General features: G+C 48.1%; 1 protein-coding gene across 4 annotated transcripts in view; it reads left to right on the top strand.

The window, feature by feature from the left end:
• Positions 1 to 322: 322 nt before the first annotated feature.
• The window catches only part of LOC147011656 (RNA-binding protein 4-like), a 36,985-nt gene continuing 20,470 nt past the window's right edge, over positions 323 to 16,837 (top strand). For 2 of the 4 annotated variants that reach the window (XM_085857993.1, XM_085857992.1), the window contains exon 1: positions 323 to 697. The gene's annotated coding sequence lies outside the window, so the exon portion shown is untranslated. The remainder of the gene's footprint in view (positions 698 to 16,837) is intronic. The other 2 variants (XM_085857994.1, XM_085857991.1) reach the window with 2 other exon arrangements.

The following is a 16,837-nucleotide window of genomic DNA, read 5'->3' as shown; positions in this document are numbered from 1 at the left end:
TAACACAAACAACGCCATCAACACCAACAACACCAACAACACCAACAACACCAACAACACCATCAACACCATCAACACCATCAACACCAACAACGCCAACAACACCAACAACACCAACAACACCAACAACACCATCAACACCAACAACACCAACAACACCATCAACACCATCAAAACCAACATCACCAACACCAACACCACCAACACCACCAACACCACCAACACCACCAACACCACCAACACCACCAACACCACCAACACCAACAACACCAACAACACCAACAACACCAACAACACCAACAACGTCGACGTCGTTGTCGACGCAATTTTCAACAATCCGCCGTGAATGTTGATCAAACGTCCTCTCACGGTATTTAACGCGTTAATTAATGCGTTTAATGTTAAAATAATAACCTGTTTGAAAAGAGTGCCCTCCTCAGACGGTGTGACGTGTTGCCGCCATTTCGCACCGGGGAAGGCCGAGTGAGGGGGAGTCGGGTCGGTTTTCCCGAATCCAGCTTCGTACTGTGAACGATAAATCTCGGATTGCGAGTCGAGGGGAACTCGGGAGACGTCAGGGTTTGGATGTCACGGGGCTGCGTGAGTGAAGGCCGCCACCCTGAGGGGATAGTCAGTGCTGAGCGCGAACGAGGCCTAAGGGTTCGGGCTCTGGTCTGGGGTTGAAGACGTGACCAGGGTAAGCTCAACGGAACTAAAGAATCTTCAACGGGCTTGGAATAGCAGTTTAAAGTCTTATTTAATCCTACTCTGTTTATTGTAGTCGAATTATTTTATTGGTGACTTGATCTCATGTGGGGAATCTTCTCTTCGGCATTGTACATGTTTATAAATATCTAGTCATGCGATATATTGTTTGATTCCTTGTTAATGGAGACCGTGGTTGTTATTTTCTTCGAATACTAGAATTTACGTCGTGTCCTTCCCTTCCCCCTGCTCTCTGCCCTCCTCCCTTTTTTTTTACTCCCCACGACCCCCGTTTTACTCCCTCCCCTGCCCCGAGGTCCTGTTTGTGGTGAGGTTGGTGATGTATAATGTGATTTATTTATCTTAGGTGAACTCTCCACTCTCCCTCGTCATAAACGTGTGTGTGTGTGTGTGTGTGTGTGTGTGTGTGTGTGTGTGTGTGTGTGTGTGTGTGTGTGTGTGTGTTTTTCCTTCGTTATATGTGGTATGGTATTTAATTTCCCCGAAACGACAGTTTCTTTACATTTGGCAACAAGATAGTTCAGCAGAATGGGGATACCCATGGGTTCGGATCCAGCCCCTTTCTTTGCAAATTCGTTCCTGCACAATGCACATGTACGAGTCTGGGATCAGAACAAGTGCAGGAATGAACTAACAAGTGCGCGAAGGTGTGGAAACATCTTTAGATTCATTGGCAATGAATGATGGGTTTGTATTTGATCAGCTTCATGGTGATGTATATCCAAAAGAGCTCGGATTTAAAAAAGGAAAACCAAACTCACACTGCAGTCTCTTTTAGAATTTCAAATCGATATCAATATTGCATTTCACACCATATTATTTGGTAAATGAGATGCTTTTCCATTCCACATTGTAGGAATGTCTTTCTTAGACAGCGACATTCCTAAAAAGCCACTTGATGTTACAGTTGCAGGTGAAATAATTGGGACCATGAGAGCAACCACACAAGCAGTGAACTTATTAATTGATTAAAACAAGTTTTCTTTATCATTTAACGACACCAAATAGAATTGGTGAAATACAATACGAATAGTAAAAATATTATTAACTAGCCGAAACCCCGTCACAGACAGATTCCGTTCATTCAACCGCCCTCACCAGCTCTCCCACACTCGAGGGACATGGACTGGACAGGTCGTGCTTGCCCCCGCCTACTCATCCCCCGCCCCCGCCTTCAATTTGCTTACCCCTGCCCAAAAATTTTATTACCCTGGCCCCGCCCCCGCCTCTTCACTCCCCCCACCCAACTTGCCGTCCACCCCGCACCCCTGCCCACCCCTCACACTCAACCCCGCCTAATTCACCCCAGCCCCCGCCCACTCATCCCTCGCCCCATTTCCCCCCCCCCCGTCTCCTGCTTTCAATTTGCTTACCTTGCCCCCCACCTCTTCACTCTCTGCCCCCGTCTCTTCATCCCCCGCCCCCGCCTCTTCACTCCTCACCCCCGTCTCAACGAAAAGTGTTTATTCTTCTTCAGAGTTGAAAGTTGACTATTGCCACTATGTGCGATGCACTCTTACAGGTACGAAGTTTCTTTCAGTCCAGGTCACAGTACCGAGAAAAACGTGACGCGACCGCAAGGAGGAGCACAAAATTGGTCCTTCAGTATTAATATATAGATGAATCTAACCCCCTTACACGATGAGGAAGCAGGGCACAGAGAGTCCCATCACAGCGCTTGCTGCAATACCTGTCAGCAACAAGTGTCGCCTGCCATGCGAGCACATTGTCTCTGCCCTGCTGATCACCAGTCAGGAGGTTTGCAGCCAGGAACATTAAATTCAACTCTTGAAAGAAGCACTCTGACTGTATGACACAAGGATGTGCATAAATTTGACCAACACATCACCTCTAAACAAGGAAGCATCCATATTGTCCTCAAGCCTTTGCAGACAAATTGAACCCTCTGGTCACAGTCTGCAAAGGCTTGAAGACCATACGGATGCCCCCTAGTTTAGAGGTGACTTGGTGTAATCTCTGCACATGATGTCATCGTCGTGTCATACAGTCAACGTGCTTCTTCAGCTGAATACTGTGGATGTATTAAAACCATTTTAAGTGGTTGCTAGGAGATGGGCAGCATGGAGGAAACCAATTAATTATATAACTGTTTGAATAACAGTTTGATTTAGAGGTGGGTGGGGGTGTACGTGCTGGTTGGTATGTACGTGTTTTATTTAAGTTAAGATGTGCATGATTTAATATATTGTTGCGGACCGGGGGTCGGGTGAGAAGACCACTAGGTGGGGGAAGCTATCTCTGCTCCCACCAGACTCGCCGGAATTGTAGGCCGTCGCACACAGATAATTCCGTGACGCGGCGGGTTGCTTAACTGACGGTGGACGCCAATAACTCAACCGCGTGATCTAGGGTCCTCCCGTCAATGGGTTAATCGGGTTACCTAATTAATCACGTGATTTAATTATCGGGGAACGCCTTCGGTACGACTTGTCCGAACCGGATCACTCTACCGTACCAGATCACTTTACCGGATCGGATGCAGCTGAACGACACTGCCTAGGACGTACCGGCTAAAGGAACGGATTATTGGGAATAAAGTCCCGGCTAAACTAGGATTCGGACCATGCTGGATCAATGTAAGAAACCACAAAAATGAGCTGGGAACATTTCAAATAATAATTTATGAACCATGGGTGAGGAATGGTATGTGGCACGATCAGGATTTATTGGGGTGTGTTGTGCAGAGATAGGGGAGAAAGGTGTGGTGCAGAAAATAAACAAGCAACTTGCAAAAGCGGACACAGAATAGACGTAACGCGAAAATAATAACAATAAAGATCTTCTGCAGTCTTACTCAAGCAGACAGGTGCCAGGACACACACACACACACACACACACACACACACACACACACATACACACACACACACACACACACACACACACACACACACACACACACACACACACACACACACACACACACACACACACACACACACACACACACACACACACCCCGATGAAGAGGGAGTATTGCAACAAGAAGGGAGAGGAGTTGAAGCTACGATCTCGGTACCTTTGTTCTTGATTGCACGACGCTTCACCAATACGTTTCGGGGGGGCTGTGGGGGGGGATGCTGTGGTGCGGTGCCCGACAGCTGGCGCGTCGTCTCTGGCTTCAGCAGCACGTGTGGAGACCGTATTCGTGAAGGAGAGGCTTGAGTGGAGAAGGGGCGGAGTCCAGAGTGCGTAGATGGAGTGGTAGGCGGGTGGAGTTGACGTCGTGTGGGTGGAGACGAGGAGGCGGAATCCAGGCAGCAGGATGCGGGTCATGGTGGTGTCGAGCAGAGCGAGGAGAGGGCGAGGCCAGAGCGAGAGAGAGAGAAAAAAAGAGAAAGGCGGAGGGACCGCTCCAACCTTTATAGCACTTCCCGCACGTGGTGGAGGGCCACCCCGAAGTGATGCGTCATCACCTGAATCGGTTTCTCCGATTGGCCCCGACCCCTCGCATGGACCACTAACCTTGGCCGGAAACCGCACCACTTCGTTTCCGGCAAGGTCATCTCAGACAGCGAACCTATTTCGCTCCGACCCCACGACATGACACGAATTGCCCACACCGAAATTGGCGCGCAAATTGTCCCGCAAAAACCCCCAGGGCCGTGCCCTGGCGACTGGCCGAGGGTCCTGAATGTCCGCTCGGGCGTCCGACAAGCGCTGATCAACACGCCTGCTCCGCGCGCGCCAACGTGGCCCGCACTGTACAACATTCCCCGGCTCGACCGCAGCTTCGCTGGCCGCAGAGACGAGAAGATGTTCACCATCCGTAGGGAATCTGCTGCTGCCAGCGAGGGCCGAAGGTACATTGTTATGGATAAATCCATCCATGTTTCGTGAGCGGCGTACGTGTCTGCCTTCGAGCACATTCCATACAGTGTGCGTGGTTCGGCCATTACGCACGTGGCCAGCGCTCGCGTTCGCACAACTGCTCGCGTGTGCGTGGGGCGAACACTCATATGTATCAGATATTTGGTTGAAAAGGAACGCGCCGCTTTTACTCCACACACTCCTATCCTGCCCAACGTGGCGTGGAGTCGCCTTTATCGGCCTCCGTACGCGTTTCCTGCAGCCTGGGCGTCGTGCTGGCTGTTTCCTGTGCTGTGAAAAACACCATTGGTGCAGCCTCTTCAGAGATATTCATTCGTTTGCCTTTTTAATGCAACCGGCAATCTTCCCTAGATCATGGGAAACTCGAGTCGATAATCCCGGACTGCCAAGTGCGCTGTATGACTTGCTGCACACGTTGGGTTTTCGGTGCTCGCTTGGGAACGAGGGCTCTGCGCTGTTAATGGCCAAGCATAATCGTTTCCTCGCAGCGGCGCCGCACGCGCTGGCCTCCCTGAGGGCCCATCTCACAGCGAAGGCGCACGTGGCTCAGATTTACCTCAGGGATAATCATAAGAGGAGAGTAGAAATGAAGAAAAAATGATGTAAGCAAACCTAGCTATGAGATCATCGCAACGCATGCCCCTGTTAGTCCCTTTCCTTTTGTCTCGAGGGATATCTACCTATATATTAATGGAATAACTGTCTTCGGACCACTATCTGTTGGATGCATGCGGTTCCGAGAACCACAACAATATTATCATATAATTGAATGTGTGATGAGAGTTGAAACTATGTGATAATAGTGTTACGGTTGTGGAAATTCGCATTACACCATAAAGAGTCCTCAGGTGAGATATATCGGTAAGTTCATGTGTAGTTAGCCCAAACCCGTTGTATAGAGGGAATATGTGTGATTCATCCGGGCTGCGACGCTTTGAGTTAGCCGTTTTCCTTTCTCTTGTTATTTTCGACCATTAAGCCGCCAACAACTCAAACACCACCCCAACAACCAAATCGCCACCATCAACAACGCCCCCGAACAACTCCACCAAACCGCCACTACCTTCACCTCCACAACCCAACCCCGCAAGCATTGCCTCACCCTCGATTCTCTAACGACGCTCAACAACGCCCCCGAACAACTCCACCACCTTCGCCTTTCTCCTTCACAACTACCAACCTTACCACCTGTGAACACTGAACGTCGGGCTGTCTTGGGCCCGTTCGGCGATTGGTGCCAAACGCATCGAGCCGCGAGCGCGAATGGCAGCCTTTCCGAGGGAGGAATTCGGATCAAGAAGGCTTCACGCCCCCTTTTGGCCCGACCAATGGCTGAACAGAGGGTGGCGTGGCCCCACCTCCAATCGCGTTTTCATCCGAATATTTGCATATAGGCTCCTCCTGAGGCCTATAAAGACGCGAGCGCAATGCGACTCAGGTGTTGAGCTGGGTTGAGTTGGGTGTTGAGTTGCAGTTGAGTTGGGTTTTGAGATCAGTTGAGTTGGGTGTTGAGTTGGATTTTGAGTTCAGTGCGGAGTTGAGTTGAGTTGAGTTCGCGCTGGTCAAGTTGAGACTGAGGTCGTCAACGAGGTTGCGGTGTGGGGATCGCTCTTCTCATCGCGGGGTCCAAACCAGCCAGCCATTCCCCTCTCCCTGAGCATCAGCAATTCCCCCCCCCCCATCCGCGCTGAGATAGTGCCAGGGGAGGGGGGCCGTTCCTTCCCCACCCTAAACGTGGTGCCAACAAAACCGCTCGTGTGGAGCACGCCGGAGAGAGCTCGCCGACCACGCCAGGGTCACGGAGTCGGGGCGCAGCTGCGCGAACATTGCGGCTTGCCCGTCATCACGTCACCAGGACGCGGGTAAGACCTTCCTGGTCTCGTGGACCTGACCGATCCTCCAGGATCCACGTACATTTGGTCTACAGACCTGTCTTCCTCCTTGCCTGTGAGGGTGGCTTTCTTTTCTTTCGTGTTGAATGCATGCTGTGGCGCCGTGTCCAACAAGTAGAACTGTTTAAGTGTTGTAAATAATTGCCCCCCTTGTATTCGGTGTTAACTCTTTCCTTGCATTTGCTTTTGTTGCATGATTGTATGACTGTAAAATACGTGCTTCCGAGTGTGTAAATAAATGTGCATTGCTTGTTGAACTGTTTCCCGCTTTGCTTCGTCTCCTTCCTTTTATTGAATCTCCATCTTGCATCACGTAATGATTGATAGTGGGTTTAAAACGCCTGGTAAATAATCTGAACCGTCGAGGTCGACGATAACTCCGCTCGGTTATCTCTGCAGCACGGAACGAGCCGCTTAAGCAGTTCGTGTCCGGAGTCGACCTGTGGCGTGGTACAACTCCTCGGTACGCTACTCGCGCGAGTACTTAGGTAAATCGACCATTCGGCGATCGGCCCCTATTTCGCGCGGGTAGAATGCGGACTGAGTTGTGGTGAGGTTAAACCCCCACCCGTGACTGGCTCCGGGCGGTCGTTCCCGGAGGGTCATGACTGAATTGTCCGTCCGGTGGGCGACGTGTCGCGATTCGAGTTACGTGGCCGATTGCACGCCGGCGGGCGCGAATTCGTAACAATACATTAAATCCTGCAGCAAGTAAAGTTTGATTAGTGATGTTGCATTGATGGGTTGACTGACTGCCTGGATGCAACTGAGGTTGTGGATCTACTGATGGAGGTAATCTACTGAATGGGGATCCCTAGCCGAGTTTGTGGAGAGGTTGTGGGCTGAAAGGATCAAAACCTTCTGGATGAACGGTGCCTAGCTGATGATCCGGGCAGTCGGTAAATCGGTCACTTGCTTACAGGTTAAGGTTAAGATCTTATTTTCTGAAAGGTAACTATGCTTTGAGTTTTGCAAGTTAAATAACGTTAAACATCGGATGAAGGATGTTGTGAAATTAACATAATTTCCAGCAATCCTTATCTACAATAATAATAATAAATGTCAGTGTGTGCGTGTGTCCTCCATAACTCCAAAACCATGGATGAAGCAGCCTGAAACTTTGCATGCATACCAAGGGAATTCCAAGGGACTGCATGAGTGAAACTTATATTAGATGTTTGTGTGGATTAAAACACCCCTTATGAAGATGATTAACAGCCTTATTTAATTATATCCTTTATCAGGCACATCCTCAGCCACCTCACTCTCTATGGGGTCTTGAGGTGCATCCTCGGTTACCTCGCTGTGGACTTAATTTGCCATTTTATTCGGCCTGCTCAACAATTCCTCGACTTGGAACAGGCCTCAAAAATTCTCAATGATATATATATATATATATATATATATATATATATATATATATATATATATATATATATATATATATATATATATATATATATATATATATATATATTTTCTCACTTTTCTCACATATCATCGATTGCCTGATCATCATAACCACAAATCCCTGGATACATTGCAATGCTGAAAACGTCTGAAGACAACAGCGGTCGTGGCCTTATTTCATGTCTGCACATGCACATGCTAGAATCTCTTAAACTAAGCCAAATTACAAAATTTAAGCTCCAGAATTGAACTTAACAGCAGTTCTGACTGAAAAAGAACTGAGTTAATTTGTCTAATTCAGACATAGTTATAAGATTTCTGGCGTCTCTGAGAGGTGTGTGTGTAATATTACGGATTGGATATCGCTTAGAATCGCTTCCCAAGCTTGCCGTTCCTGATGAACAGTTTCATTGGACTGCGTCCTTCAGTGAAAAAGCCACTTGGCCGCACTGCAAAACGCACTGCCCATCTGCACGACCACCTGCTGTGTTGAGCCCTGCAGTAACATGCGTTGCCAAGCTTGTTCCTTATTAACGGTTGGATGGAAGGGAAGGGAAGGGAAGGGATGGGATGGATGGATAGAACAAACCGATTCTCCTCCCCCCCCCAACACTCCTGTTTCATCACTTCCCCCCCCTCCCCTTTCCTCACTCTTCCCTAGTTTGTCTCTCTCTCTCTCTCTCTCTCTCTCTCTCTCTCTCTCTCTCTCTCTCTCTCTCTCTCTCTCTCTCCCCTCTGTTCCTCTCTCTCTCTCTCTCGCTCCCCTCTGTTCCTCTCTCTCTCTCTCGCTCCCCTCTGTTCCTCTCTCTCTCTCTCGCTCCCCTCTGTTCCTCTCTCTCTCTCTCGCTCCCCTCTGTTCCTCTCTCTCTCTCTCGCTCCCCTCTGTTCCTCTCTCTCTCTCTCGCTCCCCTCTGTTCCTCTCTCTCTCTCTCGCTCCCCTCTGTTCCTCTCTCTCTCTCTCGCTCCCCTCTGTTCCTCTCTCTCTCTCTCTCGCTCCCCTCTGTTCCTCTCTCTCTCTCTCGCTCCCCTCTGTTCCTCTCTCTCTCTCGCTCCCCTCTGTTCCTCTCTCTCTCTCGCTCCCCTCTGTTCCTCTCTCTCTCTCGCTCCCCTCTGTTCCTCTCTCTCTCTCGCTCCCCTCTGTTCCTCTCTCTCTCTCGCTCCCCTCTGTTCCTCTCTCTCTCTCGCTCCCCTCTGTTCCTCTCTTTCTCTCGCTCCCCTCTGTTCCTCTCTTTCTCTCGCTCCCCTCTGTTCCTCTCTTTCTCTCGCTCCCCTCTGTTCCTCTCTTTCTCTCGCTCCCCTCTGTTCCTCTCTTTCTCTCGCTCCCCTCTGTTCCTCTCTTTCTCTCGCTCCCCTCTGTTCCTCTCTTTCTCTCGCTCCCTCTGTTCCTCTCTTTCTCTCGCTCCCCTCTGTTCCTCTCTTTCTCTCGCTCCCCTCTGTTCCTCTCTTTCTCTCGCTCCCCTCTGTTCCTCTCTTTCTCTCGCTCCCCTCTGTTCCTCTCTTTCTCTCGCTCCCCTCTGTTCCTCTCTTTCTCTCGCTCCCCTCTGTTCCTCTCTTTCTCTCGCTCCCCTCTGTTCCTCTCTTTCTCTCGCTCCCCTCTGTTCCTCTCTTTCTCTCGCTCCCCTCCGTTCCTCTCTTTCTCTCGCTCCCCTCCGTTCCTCTCTTTCTCTCGCTCCCCTCCGTTCCTCTCTTTCTCTCGCTCCCCTCCGTTCCTCTCTTTCTCTCGCTCCCCTCCGTTCCTCTCTTTCTCTCGCTCCCCTCCCCTCCTCTCTTTCTCTCGCTCCCCTCCCCTCCTCTCTTTCTCTCGCTCCCTCCCCTCCTCTCTTTCTCTCGCTCCCCTCCCCTCCTCTCTTTCTCTCGCTCCTCCCCTCCTCTCTTTCTCTCGCTCCCCTCCCCTCCTCTCTTTCTCTCGCTCCCCTCCCCTCCTCTCTTTCTCTCGCTCCCCTCCCCTCCTCTCTTTCTCTCGCTCCCTCCCCTCCTCTCTTTCTCTCGCTCCCCTCCCCTCCTCTCTTTCTCTCGCTCCCTCCCTCCTCCTCTCTTTCTCTCGCTCCCTCCCTCTCTCTCTCTCTCTCTCTCTCTCTCTCTCTCTCTCTCTCTCTCTCTCTCTCTCTCTCTCTCTCTCTCTCTCTCTCTCTCTCTCTCTCTCTCTCTCTCTCTCTCTCTCGCCCCCTCCCCTCCTCTCTCTCTCTCTCAACCCCTCCTCTCCCCCTTTCTCTACTGTTCCTCCTCTCTCTCTCTCTCTCTCTCTCTCTCTCTCTCTCTCTCTCTCTCTCTCTCTCTCTCTCTCTCTCTCTCTCTCTCTCTCTCTCTCTCTCTCTCTCTCTCTCTCTTTTTCTCTCTCTTTTCTCTCTCTCAACCCCTCCCCTCCTCTCTCTCGCTTCTCACCCTTCCCTCCTGTCCCTCGCCTCTCTCTCTCTCTCTCTCTCTCTCTCTCTCTCTCTCTCTCTCTCTCTCTCTCTCTCTCTCTCTCTCGCTCTCTCCTCCCCTCCTCTCTCTTTCTCTTTCTCTCTCCCTCTCTCTCGCTCTCTCCTCCCCTCCTCTCTCTTTCTCTTTCTCTCTCCTCCCCTCTCTCTCTTGCTCTTCCCCATTCCTTGCTTCCCCACCCCTCTTCACTACCTCCCCCTCCTCTCTCTGCACCCCCTTTACGCCCTCACCTCATCTCTATCGCTATCTCTATCTCTGTCTTTATCTCTCCCCCACTCTCCCAATTAATGTTCTAGTCAGCAAAGCGACAGATTTTATTTGCTGGTCTATCATAATAAATGTGTCTGTGTATGTCTACTCCATAACTCCAAAACCATGAAACCTAGCAGCCTGGATCTTTGCATGCATACAAAGGAAACTCCAAGGCAGTGCAAGAGTGAAAATTGGTTGTTTGGGCTAATTACAACACCCTTTTTGAAGATAAGTAATGGCTTTATTTAATTATATCCTTTTTCAGGCGAATCCTCAGTCACCTCACTCTCGATGGGGTCTTAAGGCGCATCCTCGGTTACCTTGCTGACCTCGCTGGGGTCTTAATTTGCCTTTTGTTCAGCCTGCTCAACAATGCCTTGATTTGGAACAAGCCCCAACGATTTTTTAACGATAAAATTTTTTTTTCCATTTTCCTCACACATCATTGAATTTCTGATCATCACACCCACGAATCGCTACATGCATTGTAATGCTGATATTATAAATGCCCGGAGACTCCAGCGTTAGTTGTTTTATTTCATTTCCGCATGTGCCATAACCTCTAGAACAGCTTAAAATAAGCCAAATTACAAAATAATAAGCTCCAGAATTGAACTTGGCAGCAGTTCCGACTGTGAAAAAAAAGTGTTCATTTGTCTAATTCGGACATCGTTTGATATTTAGGGTGTCTTCGGGAGGTGCTTATTATGATGGATTGGCGATCGCTAATCGCTTGCCAAGCCAGCCGTTAAACATATTTGAGTTTGGAAGTTCAGATCTCGTGGATTAAATAACTCAGTCTGGAGTGAAGTCTGAAAATGTTAACAAATCAGCGATGTGGGGTTTTTTGTGGGTTGGTTCATCGGCGATGTCATTCCCAATCAGTTTGTTATGGCTTTCAAAGCCAGCCGTTCCTTATCAACCATTCAGTTGAAGTGGTTGCTTGAGTGCTTAAGCCGCTTGCCGAGCGCCCCACAGTTGACGGGACAATTCGTGTCCCGATCGGGATGTACAGTCGGCAGTTGCTACAAGGTTGAGGTACATATGGGTATATTTGGATCTGTAAAGGGACTCTCCAAGGGTGTGTGTGCATGCCTGCAGGCTTGGTTATGGGCACTGTAGTGGCAAAGTTTCATCCCGTGTCTTATGATGATGATGGGTGGTGGAGGTTTTTTTTTTTTTTATTCACCAAGCCAATTTTTTTTTCTTCCTGTCACATTGATTAGCAGCTTTTTATAAGGATTAATGTTTATGCGCATCTCCTTGAAACATTTATCATGTAATGTTTTGAAAATTTGTTAATTGAAATTCCTCCAAAACAAGGGTGAAAGCTACTCTAGGTTTCTGGGTTGAATACAGTACGTATTGTAGTACGAATACAGTACGTAATCACATTGACTCTAATCTGCTGATTCCCCAAAAATTGCCGATATCGGCCAAGGGGTGTGTGTGTGTGTGTGTGTGTGTGTGTGTGTGTGTGTGTGTGTGTGTGTGTGTGTGTGTGTGTGTGTGTGTGTGTGTGTAAAGCATTACATTTTCCTCCCTGCTACCCTCCCTCCCTCCACCCACCCTCTCTCTCTCGCTCTCTGCTCCATCATCGCTCCACCCCTCCTAATACAGTGCAGCACCCTCCCACACACATCTCTCTCTCTCTCTCTCTCTCTCTCGCTCTCTCTCTCGCTCTCTCTCTCTGCGGACGTGTCCAGGTGGTGTTTGTCTCCGGACGTGTCTGGGCAGTTTGTTTCCGGACGGTGTTTTATCTCTGAACATGTCCAGGTGGTGTTCGTCTCTGGGCGGTATTTATAATATGAGCGGTAGAAAATGGATTTGAGACATTATTTTGTTTCCATCTTCACTGTTATTCTATGCAGAATAATTTTGTTGAGAATGTATGAATCGTAATTGCTCCACTGCATTTCTGCCTTCCCTTCCCCCACCCCTCCTTGCTCCTCGCTCTCTCACCTCTGCCCTCCACATCCTCTCTCTCCCCCACCCCTCTCTCTTCCTCCTCTTAGTATTCCCATCAGCAAAGCGATGGGTGGTATTTGCTAGTTATATTATATTTTAGGAAGAATTGAATGTGTGTGCATGTACGTCGTACAAACCTACGAAACCTCTTCTGCCTCCCCCCCCCCCCTTTCAGAGGTGGCGTTAGTCATTTCGGGACCCCATGCAAAATGCATTAATGGCCTAGTGGGGTCCCTGTGATCCCGGTAAATCTGTCATCACAGCAAAATATGTCTGTCTGTCTGTCTGTCTGACGTCTGACTTTATTTCTGCAATCTCAACCAATTAAACTTGCTCAGGGGACAGTGGGTCATATGGCAAAGGTTGTAATGATTTAATTTGCCTTCCCTGGCCCCCACCCCTCACCAGGAGTTCCGATAGTGGGGCGATGCCAATTATCTTTGTTAATGTGCACCATGCATTACGAGTGGCATTTCAGAACCCTTAGTTGTATCATGAACGAGTAAGAGGACTTCTTGTTATTTTCACACTCGTTTAGCCGATGTTGCTTTAGACTCCATTGCAAAAAATCCAGAGGAATTCCCTTACTTTATTGCCTTTTCCACATTGGATAACAAGTGATAAATAGGATAACAAGAAAAAGGGCAATCAGAGATTGCAGACCCTCGCCAGGACTTGTTTTGTGTGTTTTTTTTTTGTCCTGGTGTGTTACGTAATTAATAAAAGACATGATTAGAACTGCCACTTTATAACTGCTGGCAGTGATGACCGGATACCAAGATGTCTCGCTTTGATGCAACCCCGCTTAGATTGGACACCTGACCCTGACCGATAACGTTTATTACCTGTCAATAGGAGGGCTGTTCAATTTAAATTCTGTTTTCACTTTTCGCAGTCGCTAAGGTTGATTCACACTCGTTTGCATTAAGATTTGTGAAATTTGAATGTTTTGTATCCTCGGTCTGTGTGGAATGCATTGCACCGAGCGGAGGCTTCCATTGGCTTCCATCTCCTTCTATGCTGCCTCACGAGGCTATCTTAAGTTTCATTCGATTTCTGGTGTAGCTAAATTGAAATAACTGTTGGGTATTGAAAGGAACACCATATGCTTTCCGTTCACTGCTTAACCTCATACTGTGTCCCCCTGGCGGACTGCTTATCGGTAGCGTCTATCCGATCTTAGCTTATATTTTCGAAGGTTTGGTGACGTGCTCTACAAGAATCTATATATTAATACTGAAGGACAAATTTTCTGCTTCTCCTAGCGGTCACGTCACGTTTTTCTCGGTACTGTAACCTGGACTGAAAGAAACTTCGTACCTGAAAGAGTGCATCGCATATAGTGGCAATAGTCAACTTTCAACTCTGAAGCAGAATAAACACTTTTCGTTTACATGGCGACGTGTGACGTCACCGCTGAGAGGCGTAAGGACGTCATGACATCATCGGTCATTCGCTGACGTCATTACGTCTGTCGTCGACAGACCGTCACCGCTGAGCAGTGTAATTCCACTCTTCAAAAATAGCGTCTGCAATGTAAAACCCTCTTCTGCACATACTGACTACCTCAGAATGTGAATTTGACACAAAAAATGTAACAAGAAACATTGTATCTTCTATTCTATATATTACTACTGAAGGACCAATTTTGTGCTCCTCCTAGCAGTCGCGTCACGTTTTTCTCGGTACTGTGACCTGGACTGAAAGAAACTTTGTACCTGTAAGAGTGCATCGTACATAGTGGCAATAGTCAACCTTCGGAGTCAGTCTGTGATGGGGTTTTGGCTAGTCCAAAATAATTCCGGCGAAAAACGGACGTTTTAAAATGTTGTTAAAACATTTCATCGGACCGCGAGGTGGCAGGTCACATGATGCCGTGCAGTCATGCAGGCAACATTGGCGCCTAATGTTAGCCTTATCTCGCGAGAGATTGAACTTTTCGGTAGTCCTAGGGTCCTTTCTGTTGAATACCAACACTTTGGAATACCAGCATTCAACGTCAGGGTCATTCATGGTATTCAGCTTGTTATTATTCAAATTAATTTAAAATGGGATTAAATTAAATTCAAATCAAATGGAAGACCAAATAGGTCCAGTCCTACATTTAATTGGAGTAATCAGAAGAAACCCAAACAAGCAAAAAGCAAAGATGAAGTCATCAGGAGGAACCTGGATAGGATTCATATTTCAGCTGCTACTCCTCCACCCTCAAACCCATCCAAACACAGCCAAGTGAGCATTATATGAAAATAATAATAAATAGATAACAAAAAATATAAAAAAGAACCCATGTCAAAAATAAATAAATAATTCTGACTGCCAGACCATGTGTCTGATCAAATTGAAATTTAAAACATGTATTCCCCATCATGACTAGATTATAATTTGAAGTTTTATGTCGATTGATTACGCGGTTCCAGAGAAAACATTTAATATTTTTCTTCAATCTAATATGGCTGTCAAACAATGTGACCGATCAATTATTCCTGAACAAACTTGTATAGTAATACCCATGGCTTGGGGAACATTTGTGTAAAGCTTCCCCTTGATTTGTGTAGCCGTTCGGGAGAAGTTTTTTTTTACAAAAAAATTGGTTTGAGGGTAAATCCAAAACGGCTGCCAAACCATTTCAAACTTGCTCCCCCTCATGCACAGATTTATCCCCTCTCGTCTTCAGCTGTCCAACCCTGCCTCCCGCCCATGGTTCACTGATGCTTGTGGCGAGGCAGTTGGCCTGAAACAACTTGCTTTTGTCTCATAGAAAGAAAACCCAACTGAGGGTAATCTCAGTTCCTTCCATAAAGCTCAGAACAAGTGTGTATCTTCCCTCAGGAGAGCCAGAAAACAACATCTTTCTAAGCACAAGTCTGAACCCTCAAACCTCTCTCCCTCCTCCAAATCCTGGTGGAGTCTAATCAAATCTGTTTCTGGTGTATGTTCCCACACCATCCCCTCCCTTACCTCAAATGGCCGCACTGCTGATACCGCACGTGAAAAGGCTGAATGCCTAAACTCGGTGTTTGCATCAAAATCTTGTGTCTGAAACCCATCACTTTCTGTACCTACCTTACCCAGTCTCACCCAACTGTCCCTGGACTCTGTGTCCTTTTCCTCTGACAAGGTGAAGAGCTTGCTGTCAAACCTCGACTCAGATTCTGCAACCGGTTCAGACGGCATCAGCCTGCGTTTCCTAAAAACCTGCTCCTCTGCTCTTGCTCACCGTCTCTCTGTACTATTCATCCTCTCATTTGCTCAAGGTCATCTGCCATCTACTTGGAAATCAGCAAACATTACCGCCTTAATAAAAAAGGTGCTAAAACAGATCCTTTCAACTACAGACCAATCGGCGTTCTCCCAATCATCAGCAAGGTTATGGAATCCATCATCGCTTCAGATATTAAATCCTTCCTCTTCTCCATTGGCTTGATTTCCGATCATCAATTTGGTTTCAGACCAGGTCACTCTACCCTGGATATGCTGCTTCTGCTCTTCCAACAATGGATGGAGGTCCTCAATGCTGAACATGAAATCAGAGCCACATCCCAAAACATATCGCGTGCTTTTGACATGGTCTGGCACCCTGCCCTGCTCACCAAACTCTCTTCCTATGGTATCCAAGGCCATCTTCACTCATGGCTCACAGACTTCCTCTCCTGTCGCAGTCAACGTGTGGCCTTAAATGGAGTTCTTTCGTCCCCTCTTCTTGTCCAGGCTGGAGTTACTCAAGGCAGCGTTTTGAGCCCTGTTCTTTTTCTGGTTTTCATCAATGATCTCTCCGACTCTCTGGAAAATCCTATTTATGTCTCTGCTGATGACTGCACCCTCTGCTGTACCATCTGTCATCTCTCAGATCGGCAAGTAGCAGCTTCTTCACTCTCTGCAGATCTGGGTAAAATCGCAAACTGGTCCAACATGTGGAATACGTCTTTCAATCCTGACAAATGTCGCGCTCTCACTACGTCTCTCTGAAAGGACCGTTTGGAAAACACTCCCGTCCACTTTCTCAACACTCCTCTGGAAGAAGTCCTTTCTTTCAAGCTTCTGGGTCTCACTATCTGCCATGATCTTTCCAGGGAAAGCCACATTTCCAACCTCGCCTCAAAAGCCAGTCGCCGACTGGGAATCCTCCGTCGTGCAAAATCCTTCCTCGGTCCACCTGAGCTCCTGACCACATACAAAATTTTTGGCCGTAGCCTGATGGAGTACTGCTCTTCCCTCAGGGCTGATGCTCCTGCCTCTCACCTTTCTCGGCTTCACGCTGTAGAAACCGAGGCATTTCGGATCATTGGTATCTCCTGCGATGAGGCTGAGTCTTT

This window comes from Eptatretus burgeri, chromosome 15, assembly GCF_056783735.1.
Source record: "Eptatretus burgeri isolate ZD-2024b chromosome 15, Ebu_testis_v1, whole genome shotgun sequence".
NCBI lineage: Eukaryota > Metazoa > Chordata > Myxini > Myxiniformes > Myxinidae > Eptatretus > Eptatretus burgeri.
The sequence above is the reverse complement of the archived record's forward strand: the minus strand, read 5'-3'. Positions and strand labels throughout refer to the sequence as shown.